At 49.7% G+C, this 20,457-nt stretch overlaps 1 non-coding gene across 1 annotated transcript; it reads right to left on the bottom strand.

Annotated features, from left to right (window-relative positions):
• Window positions 1-19,858: 19,858 nt before the first annotated feature.
• Window positions 19,859-19,986, bottom strand: LOC129401058 (small nucleolar RNA ACA64). The gene has a single exon (XR_008628078.1). It is a non-coding gene; the product is annotated as a small nucleolar RNA ACA64 (small nucleolar RNA).
• Between the last annotated feature and the right edge of the window lie 471 nt (window positions 19,987-20,457).

The raw sequence follows: 20,457 nt of genomic DNA, 5'->3' as shown, positions 1-20,457 counted from the left end.
GCTGGCTCGTGGAAACACGGCACTGCATTGTAGACAAAACCCGGATCCTGCAGAGGTTGTGGCCCCAGGAGCGGCCAGGACTTGACTAATGTTCTGTTTCCTGGGGGTCTTGGATAGAACAGAGGCGATGGCAATGGGAAGGGTCCTGGAGGGACCCTGCAGCGTCATTAGATTTGGGCTTCAATAATGTGTGGGGGTGGGGAAGGTTGAGGGGGCAGGGGAGGGGTGGGGATGGAGGTGAGGAGGTTAGTTCCATTTTCGTTGGAAAAAAAATGGATCCAGATTTTTTGTTTTTTGAAGATCCCTTCAAGGTCTTCCCCATTTTCTTTGGGGATCCTTACTGTGCTGGCTTTGCCGTTCCTGCCGCAGGTTTACACATATTTTATTTATTTGTTTATTTATTTTTGCCCAGTGCAGTACTAACTGGAGCAAGGGACGGGGGCGAGGGGGTCTTGGGTGCATGTGTGCTCAGGAGGCTGAGGACCGGCTGGTGACCAGTGCGGGCTGTTGCCGTGGCCCCCTGCCTTGTGTCTTCTGCTGCCTCCGCAGCAGGCTTGGCCTCCCTCTGTCCCCTGGGAGGATGGGCCCAAGCCCGGGCGGGCCCTGCGTGGTGCTTGAACCACAGGCCTGCGGGAGTAGCAGGCTCCCGGGGCCTCTTTGTGGGGGTCAGTTGTGGGGATTCTGCGAGGTGGGTCTGGGTCCCTGGCGGGGAGGGGTGTAGCGGGGAGGTGCCGAGTCCCTGAGGATGGGGGTGCAGGTGCGGGCACTGGCCAGGGCCTGGCGCACGCACGCATGCACGCACGCAGCGCGCGCAGCGGCGCCCGCCCTGCCGGCCCGGGGCAGTGACCAGGCCGCGAGTGAGCGCCGGGATTCCTGCTCCGGCCTTAAATATGCCGGTTATTTTTATCTCCCTACGTCAGGCCGCGAAGGCCATCCCACCCGCGGCCGCGCAGGCCGCTACACAATGTTTCCCTTTAGTCGGGAGGGGAAATGGAGGGAGGCCAGACTTCCTGATCACATGGTGCTGAAGTCAATGAAAAAAAATTAAGGGGGCCCCCTCCCTTTTTCCTTCAGTGCCCGGTCCAGAACGCCCCCCAGCACACGCCCCGCCGCGGCCCCCGCCGGCCCCGCCGGGCTCCCTGCGCGGGAGCGGAGCAAGGCTGCAGGCGGCGGGCCAGCGGGCCGGCAGGGAAAACATAAACACGAGATTGGTGCAGTAATTGGTGGCTCCGAAAACACGGAGGAAATGAGAGGCTTGTACGAAACATCAGCCGACAAGAAACGGGGTGATGTCAGACAGCCTTCCAGGATTAGAAACCCTTAAAAGCTCCGAGCCGCGGCCGCCGCGGAGAGCTGCTCCGCTCCCCGGGGTAGGAAGCCGAGCGCGCCCGGCGCGCGCCGCCGCCGCCTGCCCTGCAGTCCCCGCGCCTCGCCGGCTCGCTCTCTCCTTCTCTCTTCCTTTCTTTTCTTTTCTTTTCTTTTCTTTTCTTTTCTTTTCTTTTCTTTTCTTTTCTTTTCTTTTCTTTTCTTTTCTTTTCTTTTCTTTTCTTTTCTTTTCTTTTCTTTTCTTTTCTTTTCCTTTCTTTTCTTTTCTTCCCTCTTCTTTCCTTTCACTCATTCATTCATTCTTTTTCTTTCCCTCTCTCCCCTTTCTTTTTCTTTCTTCTTTCCATTCTTTCCCCCTCTCATTCATTCATTCTCTTTCTTTCCTCTCTCTTCTACTCTTCCTTCCTTTTCTCTTTCTTTCTTTCTTTCTTTCTTTCTTTCTTTCTTTCTTTCTTTCTTTCTTTCTTTCTTTCTTTCTTTCTTTCTTTCTTTCTTTCTTTCTTTCTTTCTTTCTCTCTTTCATAAAATTATTTCCATTCATAAGACACCTCACATTCTTGTACCTTCCCCTTACTTTGAAACACCAACAGGACTCAGGAAACCCAAAAGAATGGTAGAGCAAACCTGGTGTCTGTTGTTTTGAGTTTGCTGTAATGTTCTCTCCATTTTTTGTTGCCCCTTTTCATCTTCTTTTAAAATTAAAAAAAACCCAACTTTCTCTTTATTATTTTATTTTTCATTTTGGGGTCACACCTGCTGGTATTCAGGGCTCACTCCTGGCTCTGTGATCAGGGGTCATCCCTGACAGTGCTCACATGGGGCTATAATAGGTGCCCAGGATCAAACCAGGTCAATGGCATGCCAGGCAGGTGCCTTCCCTCCTATACTCTTTCTCCAGCTGGTATGACCCCCTTTTTTTTAAGGGGAGGTTTCCCATTGTAATAATTCGCAAACACTAGTAAAGACGGATACAAATAAGCATTAATGACAAACTTATTGAAGAAAGGTGATTAAATTCCTGCAAAGTTCAGGCTGTTTTAATGGAGAATGTAGATTTTCCTGTAGCATGTTACCAAGTCACCTGGCCCCAGGATACTACTGTCTGTAAAGGGGCTCATGGGTGCAAGTGCGTCTCTCTCTCTCTCTCTCTCTCTCTCTCTCACACACACACACACACACACACACACACACACACACACACGCACACATGCGCACACGCACACATGCGCACACGCACACACACACACACATGCACACACACACGCACACACACGCACACACACACGCACACCTCTCCATTCTTCCATTCGGAGAGCCACTAAGGGCCAGGAAGCAGGGACCCCTGCCTGGCCCACCTGGAGCTTGCCTGCCCCTTTATGCTGGCGGCCAGGGCCCATCTGTTCGGTAACACAAAGGTGCTGTCTGCCTGTGTTCTCCCCGGTGTTTGCCAGGATTAATGAGGCCACGTTTGGAAAGCGCCTCAGCCCCTCTGACCAAAGGCACCCAAGACACCTTTTCAAAGGATGATTTATGTCCAGCTTTACCCAAATAGGAACCAAAAGAGAGTTTTCTTTAAAAATTCTTTAAAACTCATCTTTAGAACAGATGAATTCAGCACCTGGATCTTTGCTTTGGGGCATTCCAGAAGCTTTAGATTGGGATTCATTCATTGCTCTCTGTCACCCGCTCCTGTGAAGGCAGGTTCCCCACCCCCCTTCTTTTCCTGAGCCCCCAAAGGGGGTCACATCAAGGTTGCGTCTTGTATAACCTTGGAGGAATTGGACCGGTTCCCTCCCCACCGCGCGTGGTGAGAACAATGGCCCTCCCCGTAACCCCTTCTCCCCAAACTCATAAATCTTGTAGTGATTTGGCCCCTTAATGCTTGACGCTTCTAAGCTGTAGCAATTTGAGCCAAGTGTACTTTTTGGTCTGCTCCAACATACCTGTGGCTATACCACCCACCAAGAGGTAGATAGAAGCCCGTTTGCCAGGGCCGGGGTGCGTTTTCCATCCAACTATCCCCCCTGTCTCCTTTAGGGAAGCCTCAGCTCTCCTCTTGGTGTCCTTGCGTTGTATCCTGGCAAGGTTTGGCTGACAATTTCTCGACCTAGAAACCTCAGGCTCTGTCTTGTCTATTCTTTTTTCTTCCCCATATGCTACACCAAGGCCAACGTTAGGCCTTGCTTTGGTCCCCAGAACCTCTCAGCTTCTCCCCATCTCTTGGCAACTGAAAGCAGTATAAGATTTTAGGGTCACCCTTCCCTTTCTCTGCACTCACAGGCCTGCAAGACTCAGATTGAGTCTTTAATCCCAGATTTGCTTCCTCATTGCTTCCTATCCTCGGGTGAGTGACTTTACCTCTCTGAGCCTCAGTGTCCTCATCTGTAGCTGGGGATGATTGACAGGCCACCCCTGAGGGGCTGGCTGGGAGGGTTGAAGCAGACAAATATGCAGAGAGCTGGGCCTGGTGCCCGCCTCAAAGTAGGTCCTCAGGACATGGGCACCCCTGGTGGTGCTCTACATGACCGTCTCCAGCTCTGCTTCCTCCTTTCCACTTCTGGCACCTTCCCCACAGCTCCTGCTTTAGTCAGTTCAGGCGGGGCTAAGGTTGTGCTTTTCAGGCAGGCTCCTGGTGCTGCCCTGCTGCCTTGACCTGCTGACCATGTGGGCAGTAGACACAGTTGTCTATCTCTATCATCTCTGCTCCCTCCCTTTGCGCACACTCCTGCCAAGGCCCAAGTGCCCTCCCCACCTGCTTTTTAAAAAAAAAAAAAAATGTTTGCTTAGCATCTCAGCAGTCCCCTCTTCTTAAAGCCCTCCCCATCTGCTGGGTTAACACCCTGAGTCACTGCAGGTCCTGTGCCATTCGCTGCCACTTCTGGGTGCATCCCGTGCTTCCTTTCACTCCTGAGCTTTCCTCCTGGCTCAGGAGCAAAGCTCTGTTTGCTCAGAAGCCTTTTGGGCTTTTTCTACCGGGGTCAGCCACCTCCCTTCCCTTGCTCTGCTCTCCGCGGCGCTTGCTCTCTTCTGTCTTTGCTGGGCTCTGAGCAACGATATACAGATGGGCCTGTCTTCCCTCTCCTCAGAGGGCTTTTCTAAGTAGGCTAGACCTCATCTGTGTCCCAAGACTATGCGTAGCCACCCAGGAGGTTCAGAAAAAAGCAGAGGCAGCCAGAGAAATAGTCTAGGGGTTAAAGCACTTGCCTCATATGTGGCCAACCCTCCTTCATTCCCCTCTACTCTGCACGGCACTCATGCACAGCTAGGAGTGAGCACTAAGCCAGGAGTAAGCCCTGAGCACTGCTGGGTGTGCCTCTCAAAAAAAAAAAGGGGGGGGGAAGAGGCTACTTATGAGCAAGCTATAGAGACTGAGAGATCTAAGGCACCAGCAGAAAGGGTTACTACTGAACCGCACGGAGCTGCAGTCTGTTTGAAATAAACTCAGGGCAGTAAAGAGGACATGGGGTACTGCCAATGTCTCTGGCATGATGTCATAGCCTTTGCATATACGGCACTCTATTTAGCCTTCACAGTCATCCAATAGTATAGGTACTGCTATTGTTCTCATATACAGGGGAGGAAATGGAGACTCAGAGAGGTTAGCTAGTTTACTCAGGACCACAATTGCTGAGCAGGAAACACTATGTAGGAAAAATGCATCCTTACAGCCATATCACTGACTTGGCAACAAGGAGACCCAGTCTCAGGAAGTGGACTGAAAAGTCTTAGACTCCAGGGTATCAGCTTTAGTCTGTTGTATTGTTTATTTTAGACAGCACAACGTTCTTAAGATGCTCGATGACCGTGGTCTCTGATTGGTCAAGAGGTGAAGTGTGGGCCACTGTCAAAATCACATCCAATCCAAATTTGCCCGCATATGGCCAGGCTGGGGGCCCAGAAACCACTTGCATTTCCTGAGAGCACTCAGTTCGTGAGTCAGCATCTGAGTCAGGTCTACATTCCTGGCAGAAAGTCTCCTTCTCTTCTTCTTGCAAAAGTTGACGGGGATGCCTTTGCCAGGCTAGGCACTTAGGACTTCCAGATGATGTCCCACTTGACTCCTTTGACCTTGACAAGAGCGGAAATAAGAGCTCCGGTGATGAAGTTCATTTTGACATCAATGGAGAGGCGAGGACGGGAAGCGTTCCCACAGGCCCAGGTACTGCTCTGCCACGTGACTCTAGACCCTTGAGTCTAGCCAGCATCAAAGGCAAAAGCAGCGTCGGCAGAAATGATACTTCTAGGGTGGCTGCTTCTCTGCATCTGTGTCCTCTCCTGGTGGACCCTGGCTGAGCATTTTCATCAGGGTCACCCTCCTCTTACAGTAGATCTCAGGGAAATCTGATGTCCTCATTCAATATGTCTGTGACTGAGTGGGTCAGAAAGTGATGGAGTCTCTCTGGACCTCCAGGCACATCTGTAGAATGGGGATGAAATGAGTACCTGTTATCCTGCCCATTTCCCCAGGATGCTGATAAGCATCACATGGGCCTGCATAGGTAATGAAAGCCCCATAGAACCATGATCACATGCAGATTGTCCATATGATCAATGCTGGCCTCAGGAAGGTGTAGGGGTCCGAGTAGGAGACCAGCTGTTTTTTTTTTTTTTTTTAATAATTTTATTGAATCACCATGAGATAGTTACAAGCTTTAATCACACAATGATGAAACACCCATCCCTCCACCAGTGCACATTCCCCACCACCAATATACCCGGTATAGCCCCCCTATCTCACCCTCCCCCTGCCTCCATGGCAGACAATATTCTCCATACTCTCTCTCTCTCTCTACTTTTGGGCATTATAGCTTGCAACACAGACACTGAGAGATCATCATGTTTGGTCCATTATCTACTTTCGGCACGAATCTTCCATCCCGACAGATTCCTCCTGCCATCCTTTTCTTAGTGATCCCTTTTCTATTCCATCTGCCTGGAGACCAGCGTTTGAGAACAGGGAATGGGGCTGAGTGTGAGTAGAGGAAAAGCAACTTCTATTATAGATGCTGGGTTTGTGCCTGACACTCAGAGGACAAACACTTTCTATTTTCATTTCAATTGCGACTTGACTCCAGGGAGTATAATATGTTCAACCTCTAAGGCCCAGGGTATGGGGAAGTGACTGGCCAAGCGCTTGTGTGGAGGGATTAGCGCTGTTTAGCCCTGGAGTCTGGAAAAAACCCAGAACTCTGTGATCCCCTCCCCACCCCACTTGCTTTTTTAATACAGGCCAGGCTGGGAGGGGCCTCAGCGAGGAAGGAAATCAATAGGAAATGCCTTTAGAAAATGAGAAATTTTTTTCAGAATGTGCATCATATCATCATTTGGGATGCAAGGGCAGTGCCATGTGGAACAGGAAACAGCGTGCTCGGGGAAGGCCTCTGGGAGGGTGGCATGAGGCCCGTGGAGCAGTGCTGGGTGGTTCAAGAGAGTTTCCTCACATGACGGAAGGGCTGTCACCAGGCAGGACAAGTGTGTTCCAGTGGGGTCCATTGAGAGGCACTAAACCTATTGGGATGGTCACTGGAGAGCTGGGGTTTCAAATCCTCACCTCTGATTAACTTACATAGGGGTTATGTAGCCTCACTAGTCCTTCATCTGCACAAAGGGAACAATAACAGCCCCTTCCTTGTAGAGCAGTCAAGAGGATTAACTCTTATTAAATCTTAAGCTCTTGGAATAGTACCTAGCAAATAGGAAGCACTCTGGAGTGGTTGTATGTATATGAAAAACATATACTTTTTTTTTTTTGCTTTTTTGGGGGTTACACCTGGCAATGCACAGGGGCTACTCTTGACTCTGCACTCAGAAACCACTCCTGGCGGTGCTCAGGGGACCATATGGGATGTTGGGAATCGAACCCGGGTTGGCCGCGTGCAAGGCAAATGCCCTACCCGCTGTGCTATTGCTCCAGCCCCTATTTTATATTTTATGTAAAAACAGTATATATTTTATTCTCTTCCTAGAGAGGCCAAAGAAGTCTTTCCAGAGGAGCTAGGATTTAAAAGGAGCAGGGGCTGGTGAGATAGTGTCGTAGTTAAGTTACTTACCTTGCGTGCAGGCAGCCAACCTGGGTTCAATCTCTAGTACCATATGGTCCTCTGAGTCCCACTAGGAGTGATCCCTGAGTATACAGTCAGGAGTAAGCTCTGAGCACCACTGTGTGTGCACCTCCCCACCCCTTCCAAAAACCAAGGGGCCCCGGGATGACTCCAGGATAGCATGACTGCTTTTTAGGTGTGAAGCCCTGAGTTAAATCTCTAGCACTGCCCTCATGCATCAAGTTGAGATCCCTGTGACACAGTTGTTGGGGATTCCTGGTACTACCACAAGGTGTGTGGCCTTCAACACAATGTAGCTAGGGGTTTGTGAACACCATAACTAAGAGTGTGACTTCTGGTGAGTCCCGGAAACTAAAGTGTGTGGACATCACAACCACCACCACCAAAAGCCAAAAGGTTAAGGAAAGGGGACTAGGAAACAAATGAAAGGGTCAGGTTGAAGTCCTGCCATGGAGCACTTGCTTTGCATAGGTGAGGCCCTGAGTTGATCCCTCATGCTGCAAAATACACAAAAGATGGGAGGGCTGTGCTCTGTGGAGGCAGATAGGCAAGGACAGGCTGGGCAGAAGACACAGTCAGCCTTGACACCAGAAGCGGCCCTCTGGGTGCGTTTGCTCTGTGGTGTAAACTCAAGAGGCCACGCGGTGAGAGGGGCTGGCCAACCATTGCAAGGAGGACCGAATGTTTGAACCATGGCCCTGCAGGTCAGTGTTTCTCAGCCCCCGTGTTAGAACCGGGGCCTCGCTAAAACACGCATGGCCAAACCCCACCCTTCCCTCTCCTTCTCCTGACTTCTTCCTTCTCCTCCTCCTCTTTTCTTTAAAGGCTTTGGGTCATTCCTGGTGACTGTTGGGGTCATTCCTGTTCTGTGATCCGGTGCCTGGAGATCGTTCCCACAGGTGCTTAGGGAACCGTGCATCGGCTGGGGACCTAATTGGGGTCGACAGCATGCAAGGCAAGACCCGTAGGCTCCGTGTTATCTTGCCAGCTGAGTTTGCAGCTCAGAGAAGTTCCTAGGCGATGTCTCTCATCTGAAGCATGCATTTGGAGAACGGATGGCTGATTCCAGATGAGGAAAGCCTCACGCACCCCTGAAGTCAGGGAGCAAGTAGCCCTTGAGGCTGAAGCAGGAGGGCACTGGAAGCCCAGCGGCCAGAGCTATCCTCTAAAGGACAGCTGCAGGCCTGGAATCACCACTTGGCTGGTCCTGGGGGCAGGGCTCTGCAGCTGGCTGGATTCACACGATGTTTTCCTTCTTCCTGTAGGACAGCCCAGGGAAGGGTAATTCCTGGGGGATCCCAGGGAAATGGCAGACTCTCCAGGGCAGCGCCAAACCTCATGGCATGCCTCTCCAAACCCGTGGCTGCCACCCACCTGGGCCTCTGTCAGTGCTGCTGGGCCCCAGGCAGTTTCCCGGGGTCCTGGGGTGGGAGCACAATTATCAGGGCAACATTTCAGCCCCTCTCTGTCAGTGCTGGGGGAAAACCAATATTTAGTTAGTTAAACACCCGGCTACAGTTTCATTTGAAAAGCTGGCTTTGATTAGGAGACTGCAGGGATTGATTTATGAGGACAGATGGAAAAAAAAAAAAGAACAAGCATAAATATGCAGAACTCACCCAAATGATGACTAAGGAAAGGGAAACGTGAAATCTACAGGGTGCTCGCAAGTGGGGATAAAAATGACGTCTGAAACAAGGGCTCACGCCTTTGTTGTTCTTGGTGCTATTCCTTCAAGATCTTCCTGTAGGTTGGTGCTCCAGGGGACGTGGAGCATGGGGCATACTATCCTTAGACAGTGCTCCTCGCTGAAAAAGGAGAGTGCTTCCCCGAACTTCTGTGTGATGGGAGATCAATGTGAAACATAGCTCTCTTTGCTTCCGGATGCAGGCTGGCAGCGGTGGGTTCGGTGGAGCATCGCTTGAACCTTCGGACTAGGAGCTGGCTCCAGGGTCCCTGAACACCTGCTTGAAGATCAGCTCTCCATCCCCCTGCTTGTGGGATGGTGGGTGGGCAACGACCAAAGGTGGGTGGTCCGCCTTAGGCCTACCTGTGGGAACTCAGATGCAAGTCAGAAGATTGAGGATGCTGTATATGGTGGACCCTCACCCTCCCTCCCCACCTACATCTCCTCCCCTCCCCCAAACCCCCATATATACAAAGGACTGTAACTTCTTGCCTCAGGCTTGGGGCTCAGACCTGGGGGTGGGGGGGAGGGATATACAAGGAGACTGTTGGAAAGTACAGAACTGAGCAGGTAGCTGGAAAAGGTTTTGTTGTGGAAATGATGTTCAGCTTGTTTGCATCAAGACAGATGGACTCAGTACTTGAGTAATTAAAACTATTAAAATGGCATTACAAGGGGCTGAAGTGATAGCACAGCGGGTAGGGCATTTGCCTTGCATGTGGCCGACCGGAGTTCGATTCCCAGCATCCCATATGGTTCCCTTAGCACCGCCAGGAGTAATTCCTGCGTGCAGAGCCAGGAGTAACCCCTCTGCATCGCCAGGTATGACCCAAAAAGCAAAAAATTAAAAAAAAAAAAAAACAGCATTGCAAGCACACCTCCTGAACCCTTCTGAAGGAAGAGTAGGGAGCTCTTTAGCTCTCTCCCTCCAAAGACTTTTCTCCTAGCCCCCACACTGTCCACCAGCTCTCCCATGCCTTGGTACCTGCCTGGGTGCCAGATCTCCGCAGATGCCTCCCCCCCCCACACACACACAGACACCCATTTGCTCTTTGAGCTCCTCGCCTGGGGGCAGCCTCCCTCCCAAGACTGGATGTGGCCTGGCTCCACCCTCCCCTCCATGTTACTCCTTTGGCAGTAATGCCTCGTCTCAGCTAAACAGAATGGCCCCTGCCCCCAGTTTCCCAGAGGCACCCGGTGTTCCAGCTTCCCGTTCCTGGACTCTTAGCTTTGCAGATTTCAGCTCATCTCCCTCTCACTCGAGGCTCTCTCTTTTCTTCCTGTGGCATCTCTGCCATGGGGGTGAGGAGAGGTGGCAGGTGGGACTGGACGAGCCCATCCCATCACGCCTAGCTCTGGCCCACCTGGCTCTTCCCTTTCTCTACATGCAGCCCTCTGTTCCTTGGCCCACAGCCTAGAAAGTTCTGGGCAGTTGTTGCTTCTGCACGGATTCCAGAATCTCATTCTTGGGAGGTCTGGTGTTGCTCACAAGTCCTTGGTGGGCACACAGGAGAGATGTCCCATGGGGGATTCTCCTGGGTCATGTTTTTTTCCCACTGCCCTCAGTAATCCGGCCAAGGAACAGGCCGTCTCAATGCGTCTCCGTTTTCTCCTTCGTAAGTGGAGACGTTCCGGTTTTGACGGTTTCTGTGCCTGCTTCCAGCTCTGACGTGTGGTGTTTGCTGGCATGCCTTTGTTGCTGCTCACCTCTTCTGTGTGGCCCATGGAATATCATATTCTGTTCCCAGTCCCCCGGAAACTTGTGGATGGGGCACGTTCTTATAACCCTCTTACTCCCCTGGTTTCACAGCCTGGGGAAAGGAAGCAAGGCTTGGAGAAGACAGGGACACCCAAGGTCATTCATCTGAGTGAGGAGCCCGGGGTTGGTGTTTGCACAGAGAATGGAGAATCGCCTGGAGGAAGAGCTTATCTCAGAGGGATAAAGGGGAGATCTTCCCGGCAGAGGGCAGAGGGCAGAGCAGCCTACTGGAGGGTGTGACTGGATTAACACGGGGTGGCAGAAACAAGGAGTGGGGGGAAGGGAGGGGAAGCAGAAGAGGCCAATCACCTTCCCATGCCTTACAAAGAAGGCTGTCTCCTCCGGGAAGTTCTCCCAGCTAGGACATGCAGATCAGCACCCAACAATAGCCCCTGGAAGAAAGGCCACAAAAGCCTTCATTGACAGTGTTTACAAATGACCCCCATCAAGGCCACTCCACACTTTGCTACTTTGCAACAGGAAGTCGCCTGATGCTCAGGGAGGCTTGAAGCAACCCCCTCCCCCCTCCCACCTCTGCCTCCCAGCACGTGGCTGACTCCCTCACTTTAACACCTGATTCTCCCCTTGGATTTAGCAGCTCACCTATTGCTCAAGCCAGCTGTGAGTGAGTCTCCTATCCTGGAGACTGTGTCCAGTTTTTGGCTTTGTTTTTTTGTTTTTGCTTTTTGGGTCACAACCGGCTATGCTCAGAGGTTACTCCTAGCTTTGCACTCAGGAATTACTCCTGGCGGTGCTCAGGGGACCATATGAGATGCTGGGAATTGAACCCGGCTCGGCTGTGTGCAAGGCAAATGTACTATCCCTCCAGCTCGTGTCCGGTTTTTTTTTCCCCCCTCTGGGGAAATTATTCATGCTTGAGGAAATGATTTCCTGAGGGCTCAGTGCGGGAAGTCTATTATTAAAATGTATAAATACACACACACACACACAAACACTTAGAATAGATGTGGCATGTGGCTCTATGCTGTGGAAGCTGTGTCCAGCAGTTATCTCTGGCTCCCTCCATTTTAAGGACACTTCTGGGGCAGGATAAGTGAATTCCTAACTCAAATGGGCACACACGGGGATTCCCCTTTTGGATTCTGCTTGGTTTTCTAGGTTGCTCCTGAGCGCAGATGAATTAAAAATCTGTCGTCTTTTGATACTTCTCCTCCACCACCCCTATGGGCAGTGCAGAGACTCCAAAGCCATTCACGCCCTGCATGGTTGCACAACTACAATCCCTGGAGCGGTTTTGGATCCCACTGAAGGCTCCTGATTGTGTGTGTGTTGGGGGGTGGGGGGAGGAGGGGTGGTGCTGGGCTTCTGAATGAAATGAGGGTTTAAATGATTAGTGATTGGCTAGTGCAGCCAATCGGTAGATGGGGAGCTGGGATTCAAATGAATTCATGTCTGCCGCACTCCAAGTGAGTTAAGCGCGGCTCAGATGTGAGACAGTTTTAGGGAGGAGTGTGCTGGCCGGGGCTCGGTGAACGCATGCTGGGGTCCACAGGCCAGTTTCCAGCCCCTGGTGTCTGTCCCGTCCTCCCAAAAGGTCTCCTTCCGGTGTCAAGGCGCTGTGTACCTCTGCACACCCTTGCCTTTGGGGGAGCCAAATCTGCTCATTTGAAAGAGGAAGATGATGCCACCCAATTCCTTAGGTGTCATGAAATTGATTCATGCCTCGGGGACCTGGAGGGTTTCATCTGCGCTGCACCCTTATCCCCAGATCTGCAGTTCTCCTTCCTCAGCCCTTCCTGCTCCCTTGGTGCCCATGGCTGGTCATGCATGAGGTCATGCCACTTCTGCCCCTGGAGTTCAGCCAGTCGAGGTAGGGACAGAAGATTGAGGAACATGGGGTGGGGGTGGAGACGGACGGAAAGGCTGCCCTCTCCTCTCCTCCTGATTTCGCTTGATTCTGGCCAGTGGCCTGTTGCCTCCTTCACATTCTTGCCTCATCTCCCATGGGATTGGGGGTCAGGGGTGGGAGGTGTGAGTGGTGTCTCCCTTTCAGTGAAACTTACAAGATGGAGGATTCGGTTTGGAATATCGTTAGTTCTCCTGCGTCTCCAAATTAGTTGTTATTTAAAGCCTTAGGTGAGTTTGTCTTCTGTTACCCGACAGTCCCCAAGGTTGAGCCTGGTGCCTGGGCCCATGAGACTGCTTCATAATGATATAATGATTTTAGCCTCCACTGTTCCCTAAGGGCTTAGCTTGGAGGAAGTCCTGGGTAAAGCGATACTCCCCCTTCCCCACCCTGCCCCGTGCATTGTGGCATTCATTCCTTGCAACAGCTCTATGTGGAAAGTAGAAATGATTGTATCCATTTTTCAGATGAGAGAAGGAAGGGTTTAAATGATTAGGGATTGGCTAACGCAGCCAGCTGGGGTAGGTGGGGAGCTGGGATTCAAATGAATTCATGTCTGTCGCACCCCAAGTGGGATCAGCAGGGCGCAGGGGTGAGACAGAGTTTTAGGGAAGAGTGTGCTGGACGGGGCTCGGTGAATGCGTGCCGGGGTCCCACAGGCCAGATTCCAGCCCTGGTGTCGGTCCCATCCTCGCAAAGGGTCTCCTTCCGGTGTCAGGCGCTGTGTACCTCTGCACAGCCTTGCCTTTTTACTGAGCGCGTGCAGCTCTGCTTTCTGTTGGCAAACACGCCCTGCGGTGGGTCGAGGTTTCCTTTCATTACCTCTTGCCCACATTTCTCTGGGCTCGGGGCTGCCGGGGCAGCCCCATTGTCGCTCTCCACCCTCCCGCTCACCCACACCCACTGGTGTTTACAGCGTGTCTCCAGCCTCTGCAAACTTCATTAGCACCAGGGCTCCACCCTCTTCCTGCCCATTGGTTGGGACTGTGCGTGAGGTCAGCCTGAACACGTTCCCCCCGAGGACACGCCAGATACTTCCACTAACTGGGCCGGGTCCCTTTCCCCGGTTTACCTTCCCCTGAGCTCGAAGCCAGGGGACTCTGCAGGAGAACCAGCCTCGATGAGGTCTCATGCTAGTGAGCTCCGTGCCAGGGCCGGAGTGAGGAACACCTGCGGCTCACTTCCTCTGTTATCTGGATCCAGTCGCCTCACTTTCCCAAGCCTCGGCTTCCTCCTCTGTAAAAATGCAGCTAAATAGGGCAGAAAATGGGCGCTATTACATAGAAAGCCCCTGGCATGTCTCAGATGCAAAATTTCTCTCTCCCCCTCTCTGTCTCTCTCTTCTCTCTCTCTTTCTCTCTCACTACCTCTCTCCTTTAAATATCATTTTAGGGTTACTGAAGCCCAAAGATTATAGTGTCTATTTGTCTTTCCTTTTGGCATGCACTGTACAAGATGTTGATATGTTATCTGATTATAAGAGGATAATTAGCCTCCCTTTATAGATATTCTGAGGCACAGAGAGTTTAAAGCAATTTGCTCATGATCAGCTAAATAACAGATTAAGTTTGCAATCAAGTATAAACTAAGGTTAGCTCTTTTCCCCAGTTTTCTTCTGGCATTTTTTGTTTATTTATTTCTGGGGGCTTGGGGACCGCACATAGCACTGCTTAGGGGTTGGTTCTGGCGCTGTGCTCAGAAATGACCCTGGCCGTCTCTGGTTTTCTGTACATGATGCTGAGGAATAGGACCAGGATTGACCGCATACAAAACAAGTGCATTACCTCTTGGGCTATATCTCTGGCCCTGTCTTGTCATTTCATTTTGTCACACTTGGCATTGCTCAGGGCTCTATGCTCAGGAATCACTCCCGATGGTGCTCGGGGGAGCCATGTACGGTGCCATGGATTGAACCTGAGTCAGCTGTGTGCAAAGCAAACTCCTTATCTGCTGTACTATTGCTCTGGGCCTTCTGTCACTTTTTTTTTTTTTTTTTTGCTTTTTGGGTCACACCCGGCAATGCACAGGAGTTACTCTTGGCTTTGCACTCAGGAATTACTCCTGACAGTGCTCAGGGGACTCTATGGGATGCTGGGAATCAAACCTGGGTCAGCTGCGTGCAAGGCAGATGCCCTACCTGCTGTGCTATCGCTCCAGCCCCTCACTTTTGAAGAATGAGTCCCCAAGTACTCTATGCCAACTTGGAATCGCTGTGATTTCTTGTTAGTAGCTCTACCTTTGCTCTGTGCACCTGTGCTTCCCAGAGAGTTTCTTGCTAGCACAGTTGACCTGTGACTCAATCATCTCATGATCCTATTCTCTCTGCTTTTGGATACACCAGATTTCTCAAACTCTCGGAGAAACTGCCTTTCCGAGATGGGATGCCTCTGTTAGGTGGGTGGATTGATGTTGGAGACTTTCTTCCAAAGAAAAGAAGCCAAGGATTGTGGCTGAGACAGGGAATCCCTGGCTGACTCAATGAATTGGAAAGCCATTCACATCATTGCGCTTTCTCTCCTTTTGAAGCTCAGACATTGGCAAATGTTTGTTTTTCCCTATCCCCTCCTTTTTACGGAGCATAAAATATAGAGAAGTTTTGGGCTATGACCTTATAGTCCCTGACCCCATTGTCAGCTCTTCGTTGGCACACTGGTGCTCAGGGAGCACTGCACCCTTGTGGACTCCTTCCCGTAGTACTTTGCCAAGAGTGGGAAAACATGAATGAACACACATGGATGGAGTGCTCTGTTTGCTCTGTATGTTAAGTGATGAGCTTGCACTGGGGAGAAATAAATATTACTCACCCCAGGTCACCCCAGTGGATGTGGAGGCTGGCTCTGAACCCAGTGAGATCTTCTAACTCTCTACTCCCTGCTTTTTCCTGTACATCCCAAGGGGCTCAGTATCTCCATCAACGGCAGTGGTTGAGCAAGATTTAAGTCTTTTCTTTCAAAGGTTGCCAGCCGTGTTGTATAGACTGTAGGGGGGAGGAGGGTGAATGAAGAAGGCGTGATCCCTCTTCACAGAAAGGATTGTAATGAACTTCAGCTGTTGGGGCGGTTCACTCGCCATGTGAGAGTAAAGAGGATCAAAGAGACCCATGTGTCGCCATGGGAACTGTCCCAGTTTTATAATCTCCATTTTTCAAAGTCCCGAGCATGAACACATGGAAAGCAGGGGCATTTCAGTGAATGGGAAGTGAGGCAGACTCCTAATGATTTAAATACAAGGTTTGAAGAGGGAAATCAGAGAGTGGAGAAATGTTTGGAGCTGTTTTATGAATAGCTGCTCAACACAGTTTTCCAGAATGAATAACAGTTGACTGCAGGTGAGAGGAAGAATTATGGCCCTGCATCTGGAAAAGATGCAGGGAGATTGTGTATCTTGGCCCAAAGACATAGGCGTGAGCTCCCTCCAGGGGAAGCGAGATAGCCACTTGCTCAAGGGGGAGATGCGGAAGAGTTTCTGGAAGGAGCTAGAAATGGAGGGATTTGTCACACTGAAAAATTGGTCACAAATTATTCCCCACCCAGAAGGCTTATGCCTTTGCACAGGGAATCTCCAGACCTAGAGGTCTCTAAACATGGTTTTTGGGGGTTGTGTGTTAGTGAAAATCTGAAAAATGCTTCAGATTAGGGGCGGCCCTCTTCTGCTGCTGCTCTAGTTATACAGTGACCACTACCAAGTGAATAGGCCCAGGGAACCTGCTGGGTGACAGGAGACACATGGCCAGAGATTTCCATCAGCCCTGATGACAGCTCTGCAGGCACGGATGAGGCTGTTGAAGGCTGACTGTTCTCAGACAAATGAGTGGGTCCAGTTGGTCCCAGATGGAGCAGAGCCGAGCTGTCTCAGCTGGTCTCAACCCCAACTTTTGACCCTGCAAATCAGAAGCAAATACATGATTTTCTTTTAAGTTGCTAACTTTTGGTATGGTTTGTTCTACAGCAAAACCTAACAGATACAAGATGCAACAGATTGATGGCAAAGACCAAGTAGAAGAAGGAAATTGTCCCCGGGATGTAGGTGTAGAACATGGGTTGGCAAGCTACTGCTCTTGAGGCAAATCTTGTTTTTGTAAATAAATTTTTAATGGACTATGGCTACATTTATTTGTTTATACAGTATCAATATCTGATTTTGTTCTACACAGTTAAGTGGCTATAATAAAGACCATCCAATGTGCAACGGCCCAGGTATTTATTAGCCATTTTGCAGAATATATTGATGAGAATATAATAGTAAGTGATGTTCAGTCCAAACCTTCATTTAAATAAAAGCCAAGAAACTCATATTTTAAAAATCCTCAAATAAATCTGGTTGATTTTTTTTTTTTTTTTTTTTTTTGCTTTTTGGGTCACACCCAGCGCTGCTCAGAAGTTACTCCTGGCTTTGCACTCAGGAATCACTCCTGGCGGTGCTTGGGGGACCATATAGGATGCCGGGGATCGAACCCGGGTCGGCCGCGTGCAAGGCAAAAGCCCTACCCGCTGTGCTATCGCTCCGGCCCCAAATCTGGTTGATTTTTTGATTATTAAAAGTGATACATGCTCACTCTAAGGAAATAAGGTGTTGTGGAAAAACATGTCCTTCCATTTTCTTTCTCTTTTTCTCTTCACTTCTTTCCCTCTTTTCCCCCTTTCCCTCCTTCACTCTGTCCCTCTCTCTCCCTCCCTTCTTTCTTTCCTTCCCTCTCTCCCTCTCTCTCTTCTCTCTCTCTTTTATCTTGCTCTTTGGGTCATGTTTATTGTTATTGTTTGTTTGTTTTTTGCTTTTTGGGTCACACCCAGCGATGCTCAGGGGTTACTCCTGGCTCTGCACTCAGGAATTACCCTGGCGGTGCTCAGGGACCATATGGGATGCTGGGACTCGAACCTGGGTCGGCCATGTGTAAGGTGAACGCCCTACCCACTGTGTTATCGCTCCAGCCCTTCTCTTCCTCTCTTTCTTTCTATCCCTGGACCTCATACATGCAAGTCAAGTGCCATATTTCTAACCCATCTCCCTATTTGTAACAAAGACATTGAATCCATTATACTGTTTTTCACTTAATATGTTTTACTGTCTACAATAATAACTATGGTAACATACCATTTCAATGTCTACATCATGTTTATTTGTACAGAACCTTACATATTGATTACCTCATCCTTTATTGTTTTAACTTTTAGTTTGGTTAAACATTTGCACTATCTTAAACACTGCTATGATGAAAGATCAAGTCATACATACATATTTCACTTCTAGGAAGTCAATGATAGAAGATAGTGAATAAAGCAACATAGAGGTCTGAATTTTGGTGTAAAATATTTGCATTTGAAGTTTATATGGAGTTTCTCTACCTGCCTTGTAGAAGCAGACTTGCATTTCTACCAATAATGGAGTAAAGAAAATGCATGCTTTTGACTTGCAAAGTAGACCCTTTCCCTCTCCTCAAGCTAAAAGGAAGCAACTAGAGGAATCCATTTGAATTTGTTTTACAAGAAGGAACTAGGATAACCTGGGGGAGAAAATGACTAAGTCTTTCAGAGTTCTCCATTGCTTTGTGGCCGGTGGAGGTGGCGGTGGTGGGGCATAGGGGGTGAGGGGAGTGGCCGTGAAGCCAGCTAGGGGCTAATTAGATGACTCAAGTTCTGTGAAGCTCTGGACTGGCTAGAGAGATGAGCCCTGTGTAGGCCGATGGAATGTCAATAGAGCTCCATGACAATCTTGCCTCCTGAGAGATACAACATTAATTACATGGTGGGAACTCAGTGACTTAACACCCAGCCATGTGTGAAAAAATAAAAAGAGAAAGATCTCAATGTTGATCAGCAGGGAGGGGTGATGCCCTCACAGCTAATCACAAGTCAGTTAAACTCCCCCACAGGTATGTCATTCCACGCTGGGCTGAGATGGGGCCTGCCTTATTGTGCTCTTCTGACTGTTCTCCATCAACTTGGAATTATATCACCTGAGATGAGGGTGGGGGCGGGAGGGGGGAGTTTAGACCATTTCCTCTGAAGAGGTAGTGGAAGAAAAGGATGGAGAAAAAAAAGGAAAAGGGGCATGAAAAGTGTTTTTCTTTTCTTTTCTTTTTTTTTGCTTTTTGGGTCACACCTGGCAATGCACAAGGGTTGCTCCTGGCTCTGCCTGCACTCAGGAATTACTCCTGGCGGTGCTCTGGGGACCATATGGGATGCTGGGAATCGAACCCAGGTCAGCCGCGTGCAAGGCAAATGCCCTACCCGCTGTGCTATTGCTCCAGCCCCTGAAAAGTGTTTTTCAGTATTTTGTTTCAAAATTTAATTTTTTTAAATGTTAAAACTACTGATATGGAAAAAAAAAACTACTGATATGAAATACAAAAAGAGTCAGCCCAGCCAGAGAGGGGAGAGAAGAGAAATTTCCCTGAATTGTAAGATTCAAATGAAGTGTCATTAATGATCTCGGGGTCTTTAATGATTTTGAATTTAATGTCACTATGATTGTGCTTCTTATTAGGAGCTATGCCTGGCAGTTTGACCCATGTCAGCAGTCTTTGGCGGATATACAGTGTCAGGATTTGAACTCCTTACCTTGCACTTGCCAGGCGTATATATGTTCTACCGCCTGTTCCATTGCTCTGCGCACCATTCATCCTTCTAGACAGCACTTTGCAAATACATGCATACATTTACATCATCACTGTATCACTGTCATCTGTTGCTCATTGATTTGCTCGAGCGGGCACCAGTAACGTCTCCATTGTGAGACTTGTTCTATTTTGTTTTAACATAAAATGCATACTAGGGGCTGGAGCAATAGCACAGAGGGTAGGGTGTTTGCCTTGCACGCGGCTGACCCAAGCTCGATTCCCAGCATCCCATATGGTCCCCTGAGCACCACCAGGAGTAATTCCTGAGTGCAGAGCCAGGAGTAACCCCTGTGCATCGCCAGGTGTGACCCAAAAAAGCAAAAAAAAATTTAAAAAATGCATACTGATCTTTCCTCTGAACAAATTTCTTTTTCTTCTCTCTTTTCCCAGCATCAGCAAGTTTATTAAACATGGGGGAAGCCAGTCCTCTCTCCTCCCTCCAAGGTGCAGAAGGGGGAGGCATGGGATCACAGTGCATCCTGCAGGCAGAAGGACAGAGAGGAGAGGGACTGCCCCCGGACCCCCTCCACCACACACTGAGGTGCTTCCGGAAGTGGGTTTCACCTTCCCACATCAGAGAGTGGGTGTGGTGAGCTGAAGCCCCACTTGCTCTGGGCCACAAATCTCACACATGGTCACATGAAAAGCTGCGGGTGATTTTCAACTAACACCAGACTCCGGACAGTCACCCAAGACACAGCCCCAGCCAGCCTCGAACTTAGACCTACCTGGGGAGCACTATGAATATATTTCTGTGTCAACTAGGCCATCAGATTTAGTGGTGATTTAGAATTGTGTTAATTCAGTTTACCATAGTGTATAGAATAAAGATTTCCACCTTCCTTCCCTTTCCTTTTGTTGTTGTGGTGACTGGGGCCCAGCCATATACGCTTGGTTGTAGTGCTTGCACATTTTATGGCAGTGGGCTAGAGATGCCACATTGATGGTGCCAGCAATCTCACAAATGCACTTTGCAGGTGGGAACAGTGCCAGGGATCAAACTTGAGGCCTCATGCCTGCAAGCTGGGTAATCCATGATTGTGTTACCCTCAGACTCTATAGCCATTTTTTTTTTAGTAGAATATTTGTTAAATATTTTTTTCTGTTGTAAATATACATTTTAACCAATAGCTACAGCTT

Source organism: Sorex araneus, chromosome 1, assembly GCF_027595985.1.
Source record: "Sorex araneus isolate mSorAra2 chromosome 1, mSorAra2.pri, whole genome shotgun sequence".
Lineage (NCBI taxonomy): Eukaryota > Metazoa > Chordata > Mammalia > Eulipotyphla > Soricidae > Sorex > Sorex araneus.
Note: the sequence above shows the minus strand (reverse complement) of the source record. Positions and strands in the feature narration are given on the sequence as shown.